Source organism: Myotis lucifugus, unplaced genomic scaffold (assembly GCF_000147115.1).
Source record: "Myotis lucifugus unplaced genomic scaffold, Myoluc2.0 scaffold_10, whole genome shotgun sequence".
NCBI lineage: Eukaryota > Metazoa > Chordata > Mammalia > Chiroptera > Vespertilionidae > Myotis > Myotis lucifugus.
The window spans coordinates 2749288-2756243 of NW_005871058.1; the positions used below are offsets into that span (position 1 = coordinate 2749288).

The 6956-nt window shown below is 46.9% G+C and overlaps 1 long non-coding RNA gene across 1 annotated transcript; it reads left to right on the plus strand.

Moving 5' to 3' along the window:
* The first annotated feature begins 389 nt into the window (after positions 1 to 389).
* LOC111824968 lies at positions 390 to 3671 on the plus strand. Its single transcript, XR_002828050.1, has 3 exons — positions 390 to 476; positions 972 to 1058; positions 3516 to 3671. It is a non-coding gene; the product is annotated as an uncharacterized LOC111824968 (long non-coding RNA).
* The last annotated feature ends 3285 nt before the right edge of the window (positions 3672 to 6956 follow it).

Consider the following 6956-nt stretch of genomic DNA (forward strand, 5'->3'; position numbering starts at 1 on the left):
ACAAGAGAAGGGAAAGGATCTATTTTTCTGAAGTTATGCTTCACCAGTGAGGAAGGCAATTAGTTCTTTCCAGATGACAAGTACACACATTTCCTCCTTTTCTAAGAGGGAAAGAAATTTGGTTCATAAAGATGTTGGCTCTATTAAAAAAGAAAATAAAGCTCTTTATCAATGTTAGATTAATTTATTTTTATTATTTTATTCATAATGGTCCTGGGCTCTGGTGTTGTTTTTTTGTTGTTGTTTGTTTGTTTCCAACAAGCCCTGAAGCCTGTACCTCCTTATTCGGTCTTATTTCTGCTCCCTCCTTAGTTCAGATTCTCATCATTCCATTTCTTGCATAGATGTTGGATGCTTCATTCCACATTTTTTCATTCCACAAATATTCATTGCATAGCTATACTGTGCCAGGTACTGTTCCAGTCACTGAAGGTACTTCACCGACAAAGTCCCTGCTCTATGGAGTTTACACTCAGGTGTGTGTGGCGTGGGGGGGTAGGGGGAGAAGCAATAGATGATTCTCCATATGTGACTCACGAGGTGTCTAAAGGAGAAAATAAAGGCCCTTCAGCATGTGAAGGAGGGTTTGTTCTTTCCTTTGGGTGTGGGCGAGAAGGCTCTGGTAGGAGACATTTGAGTTGAGAGCTGAAGGAAGTGAGAGAGCAGGTAATGCCTACAGAAGAGAGTAGTGCAGGCAGAGGGAAATGGCAAAGGCCCTGAGGCAGAAAAGTGCCTCGCATGCTTCTAGCACACAAAGGAAGCCTGTGCGGATGGAGTGGGCTGAGCAAATGTGAGTCTGGAAGCAGCTGAAGATGCCATCTGAGTCTGAAGTGAGCCTGTAAAGGGGTGGGGAGAGAAGAAGGGAGGGAAGGGGGGAAATCAGGATGGGACTTGTAAGAACTTGCACGAGATAGAAAGTCAGTGGAGGAAGTGAGCAGAAGAGTGACGTGATGTGACTTCTATTTTAACAGGGTCCCCTGGTGCTGTTTTGAGAAGAGACTGGCCAGAGGCACGAGTGGAGACAGGAAGCCCAGGAGGAGACGCTCTGTGAGCATAAGGTGAGCGATGCTGTGGCTTGGAGCGGGGTGGTGAGGGTGGAGGTGGTAAGAACTGGTCCTCTTCTGGATCCATTTTGAACAGAGAACCCACAGAAAGTGCAGATGAATTGGAGGTGGGGTGTGAGGGAATAAAGAGGGATCCAGGACGGCTGGATTCATTCAGGAAAACAGTGTGTGCTCCCTGCCAGACACTGTCCTCGACACAGCGAAAGACACAAACAAGAAGTCCTGCCCCCGTGATGGTTCTTTCTAAGTGGGAAAACTGAACACACACACATATAAACATGAAGTATGTTGGAGGGCGGTCAGCACTGAGAACCAAACCAAAGCAAGGACAGGGATAAGGAGCATCTGGAGTAGGGGTTGCAATTATCAAGAGGGTTTCAGGAAGAAGCTCGAGGAGAAGGTGAGACTGGAATAAAAATCTGAAGGAGGTGAAGCCGTGAACCATGAGGCTATCCTGGGGAACAGCATTTGTAACAGAGGGAATAGCAGGTGCAAAGGCCCTGAGGTTTTAAATATGTTGATTTTTAAAAATATATTTTATTGATTTTTTACAGAGAGGAAGGGAGAGGCATAGAGAGTTAGAAACATCGATGAGAGAGAAACATCGATCAGCTGCCTCCTGCACACTCCCTACTGGGGATGTGCCTGCAACCAAGGTATATGCCCCTGACCGGAATAGAACCTGGGGCCCTTGAGTCCGCAGGCCGACGCTCTATCCACTGAGCCAAACCAGTCAGGGCAATATATTGATTTTGAGATGACAATTCAACATCAAAGTAGGGCTGCCGGGTGGATAGCTGGATCACAGAGTCTGAAGTTTGGGGGAGATTACTGAGACAAAGTCCCAGGTGATTCTCTTGGCTCTGGGCCCACCCTCCTGCAGGGTCCCGTGGGACTAAGGAGTTTTCCTGGACACGAACTCTCAGTGCTAAAAACAGGACAGTGCTGGATAAACTAGAGAGTGTGGGTCACCCTGATTCCAGGTGATCCTCCACCCTACTGCCAGGGGGATACTTCTAAAATATAACCCTAAAAAGGCACCCTACAAATCCTTCCATTATTCCTTCTAGCATGAAGGATAAAAGTTGAAATTCTGTAGAACTCAGCACAAACATCTCTTCCCACCCCGGCTCTAACAGCTCTCCTGCCCCTCCCTCACCAGCACCCCATCTCCTACTGGCTACCCCCACAGCAGATACACCATTTTGGCCAACCACCCAGCTCTATGGCATTCTTGAGCTTCCTGAATAAGTTGAGGTATTTTAACCCCCCTCTACCCCAGCCTTCATGCATCCTGTTCTCTTTGCCCACTCCAGCCCCCACACTCCACTTCTCTGAGAGGCGAACATCCTTCTCTTGCTTACGACTCATGCCAAGCGCACTTACTCAAAGCCTTCGCGGCTGACACAGATGTTGTATCTGCACATCCACAGTGTGTGTATCCTGCTGCAGGCTGAATCCAGGCTTGCTGGGTCCTGAGGTTCAGACAATCTGAGGGGCACTCTTTAAGAAAAAGAATACAAAATTACAAATACAGATTTAGGTATAAAAGTAGAGATTTGCCCTAACCAGTTTGGCTTAGTGGATAGAGCGTCAGCCTGCGAACTGAAGGGTCCCAGGTTCGATTCCAGTCAAGGGCATGTACCTTGGTTGCAGGCACATCCCCAGTAGGGAGTGTGCAGGAGGCAGCTGATCGATGTTTCTCTCTCATCGATGTTTCTAACTCTATCCCTCTCCCCTCCTCTCTGTAAAAAAATCAATAAAATATATATATATTTTTTAAAAAAGTAGAGATTTATCTAGAAAGGACATATACAAATGAGGAGGCATCCTGAAGCTTAAGATTTACACTAAATCACCCTCTGATGCCACCCTGTCCATCCCAGGTTCTGTAGGTTCACTTGTCTGTCTGTCTGTCTGTCTGTCTCCCCAGGCTGTGAGCTCCTTGGGGGCAGAGAACTTACCTGAAGTGTCCTTGCATCCCAGGTGCCTGGTACATGGAAAAAGAACAATGGATGTTTGTTGACTGTCACTAAATGAATGGTCAGGCTGGGGGCGACAAAGAACACTGGTCTTTGGGACACATCCTGGTGCTAGTGACCCCTGCCACTGACCAGTAGTATTACCTGGAGACAAGGAGCAAGGAGCTTAACCTCCTAGAGATGACAAGACACTAGTTGAGCTACTAGTGTGCAGTAGCCAGGTGGAGGGCCTGGTGGAAAGAGGTGCTTCATAAATACTTGTTTCTCCTCTTTTCTCATCCTTGGGTTTGTGTGCCTTCCACCAATCCCCCCCCCCCCCGGGCTGAGAGGCAAGCCAGGAGATGCGGCTGACTGTGAGTACATGAACTTGCACTTCAGAGCCAAAATCAATGTTGTAGCTAAAATATTTCCCTGCCACTCACGCGTTGAGATGATCTAATTGATCTTTGACTCTTACATTTGTCTGCAGGTCGGAAGGTCCACCTATAATGTGCCACTGGGCACCTGAACCCGGTCCAGGCCTGTAAGTGAGGACGAGGGAGTGCTGTTTCTGCTACTTAAGCCAATCGATGGTCCTGCTTTAAAGGAACCGATTTCCTTCCTTGTAAACCCAAGTATATAATAAATGAATAATTCAGCTTCCCTGAGATATTTATTGAAGGCACGTGGTGTTCTGCTCTCTGAGAAAAGCCAGGTGTCTAAGAATCGGATGCGTTTGGGCAGCACCACCACCAACCACAGCCACTCTGTCGGTTGCTCTGGGTCATCTGTCTCATGCCCATAACAACCTTGGGGGTGAGGAAGAGTGTCTCCATTTTAAAGATGAAGAATCATCAAATTAGGTTTCAGAGCGAGCAAGTTTGGGAGACAGTATTCTAACTGGTCTCCTTCGGGCACATCACTCCCCTCTGAAGTAGTTCTTACCGAGGAGAACAATCCCTAAAACTCCCTAAAACTGTTTTCCCGATGAGCCATTCTGCCCGCCCACCCACCCCACCAGCCTTTCCCTGTGCAGACGGATTCAGGTAGAGAAAGGGACTTCTCTTCAGCCAGGACCCTTGGAACCAAGGTTTGCTCTAATCACCTGTTTCCATCACCCGACCCCCAAATATAGAGGACGTTGTTGGGAAACTGGGTCGGTTGACTCCCACAGAGCAAGCCCAGCAGATTCAACCACTTGAGGCAGATTTTTCAGGCGTGAGAGGTCACTCCTGCACCCTTGCCCCCCACTGCAAACACTGCATGGACTGAGCAGGAAGTCCAGTCCAGTCACAGGCTCATGCCATGGACAGCCTGCTGCAGCCCGAAGCTCTGTGTCACCTCCACGATCTTCCAGGCCTGAAGTCAGGACACCTGTTAGCTCCCACCTCAGGTGGCCCCTTCTTTTTTTTAAAAAAAAACATTTTTTTATTGCTTAAAGTATTACAAAGAGTATTACATATGTCTTCTTCCCCGCCCCCCCTTGACAATCCCCCAGCCTCCCCTAACCCCCAGTGTCTTGTCCATTGGTTATGCTTATATGCATGCATACAAGTCCTTCGGTTCATCTCTTACCCCTCTCCTGTCCTCCAACCCTCCCCAGCCTTTTGGCTGTAGTTTGACAGTCTGTTTGAGGCTGCTCTGCCTCTGTATCTATTTTTCTTCATCAGTTTATAATGGTCCTTATTATCCATAAATGAGTGAGATCATGTGGTATTTTTCTTTAATTGACTGGCTTATTTCACTTAGCATAATGCTCTCCAGTTCCATCCATGCTATTGCAAATGGTAAGAATTCTTTCCTTTTTACAGCAGCATAGTATTCCATTGTGTAGATGTACCACAGTTTTCTAATCCATTCATCTGCTGATGGGCACTTAGGCTGTTTCCAGATCTTCGCTATGGTAAATTGTGCTGCTATGAACATAGGGATGCATATATCCTTTCTGATTGGTGTTTCTGGTTTCTTGGGATATATTCCTAGAAGTGGGATCACTGGGTCAAATGGGAGTTCCATTTTTAACTTTTTGAGGAAACTCCATACTGTCTTCCATAGTGGCTGTACCAGTCTGCATTCCCACCAGCAGTGCACAAGTGTTCCCTTTTCTCCGCATCCTCTCCAGCAGTTGTCGTTTGTTAATTTGTTGATGATAGCCATTCTGGCAGGCTTGAGATGGTACCTCATTGTTGTTTTGATTTGCATCTCTCGGATGATTAGTGACTTTGAGCATGTTTTCATATGTCTCTTGGCTTTCTGAATGCCCTCTTTTGAAAAGTGTCTATTTAGGTCCTTTGCCCATTTTTTGATTGGATTGTTTATCTTCCTTTTGTTAAGTTGTATGAGTTCCCTATAAATGTTGGAGATTAAACCCTTATCGGTGATAACATTGAGGTGGCCCCTTCTTAATGGTTGCTCAGGAACTTAGCACAGGAGTCAAGAATAATACAGCAAATTTTAATAATCCTATATAATAAAACCCTAGTATGCAAATCGACCAAACGGCGGAACAACCGGTCGCTATGATGCACACTGACCACCAGGAGGCAGATGCTCAACGCAGGAGCTGCCCCCTGGTGGTCAGTGCGCTCAGACAGGGGGCGTGCCGCTCAGCCAGAAGCCAGGCTCACGCTGGCAAGTGCAGTGGCAGAGGCGGGAGCCTCACCCACCTCTGTGCTAAGGACCCCTCAGGGGATGTCCGACTGCCGGCTATGGCAAGGGGGGGGCTGAGGGACACCCCCCCCCCAGTGCATGAATGTCATGCACCAGGCCCTCTAGTAATAATAAATATTTGTAATAGCTATGTTTGGGCCAGGGGGGTACTTGAAATATCAGGGGGACCACTCTGTAAAGTATATGTTTGTCTAACCACTATGTTGTACACCTGAAACTAATACATAATATTGAAGGTGAACTATAATTGGATAAAAAAGATGGAAAATTGTATGTTATATGTTTTCATCACAATAAAAAATATAAATAAATAAATAAAAAGAAAAAAGAAAAATACAGCAATTATGAGAGCTTTTGCAGCTCTGGAGCCCCTGTTCCATGCCTGAGTTGTGAAGTTGCTTATGTAAACCCAGTGCTGTCTTTCTTCTTCTGGGCGTTTTGCTTTTCAAAGACTATTTGCCCCCGGCCTCTGTGACAGAACAAATAAGTGGATACTGTGGGCTCTGACAGAGCAAATTTCCTTCTGGAAACAGTTGCAGAAAGGGGACAAATGAGGCCCAAACAAATACAAATGCTAACAGAAAACCTACCAACCCCAAGGTGTCTTTCTCCCTGCTTCTACCTCCCCTCCTCCCCTCCCCTTGAGCTTCAGCTTGAGCTCACGTAGGGACCTCAGGGGATCCAGGAAAGCCTGCTGCCAAAAATGTCAATGCAGTTAAGTTCTGCTTAGCCTCGCCCACGGCTCCTCTCTCACCTGGCAATGTAATAATTACCTGACAGACTGAATACCCTCGAGACGTGTTCAATGCTCTGTTCATGTTCCTGTGCGTTCAGGTCAAATGGAGAGAATATAACCGAGATGTTGACAGTGAGCAATGACTACTTCCTGACCAAGCACTGTTCTGAGCAAAGTCTGATTCAGTCTGGGCAGAGGGAGGGGAAACTCAAGGACACAGAGGGAATGGCAGAGCCTGGCAGATGCCCTAGCGTTCCTCTAGCGTTCACCGGTTCTCTAATAAGAGGCAGGCACTGTGAAGTACTTACCTAGTTCCCTCCTTAATCTGCCAAACAAGTACCCCTGAAGTGGGTTATTAGCATCCCTGCTGTCACCTGGGCTCCTCTGTGACTTGCCATGGCTTCCACATGGCAAAGAAAAATATCCCAAAGAGAGTCTGACCAAGTTCTTAAATCGTGACTATGTTAGTCAAGACTCAGTTGCAAGAGATAGAAACGTCATTCCAACTAGCTTACAGGGGAATTA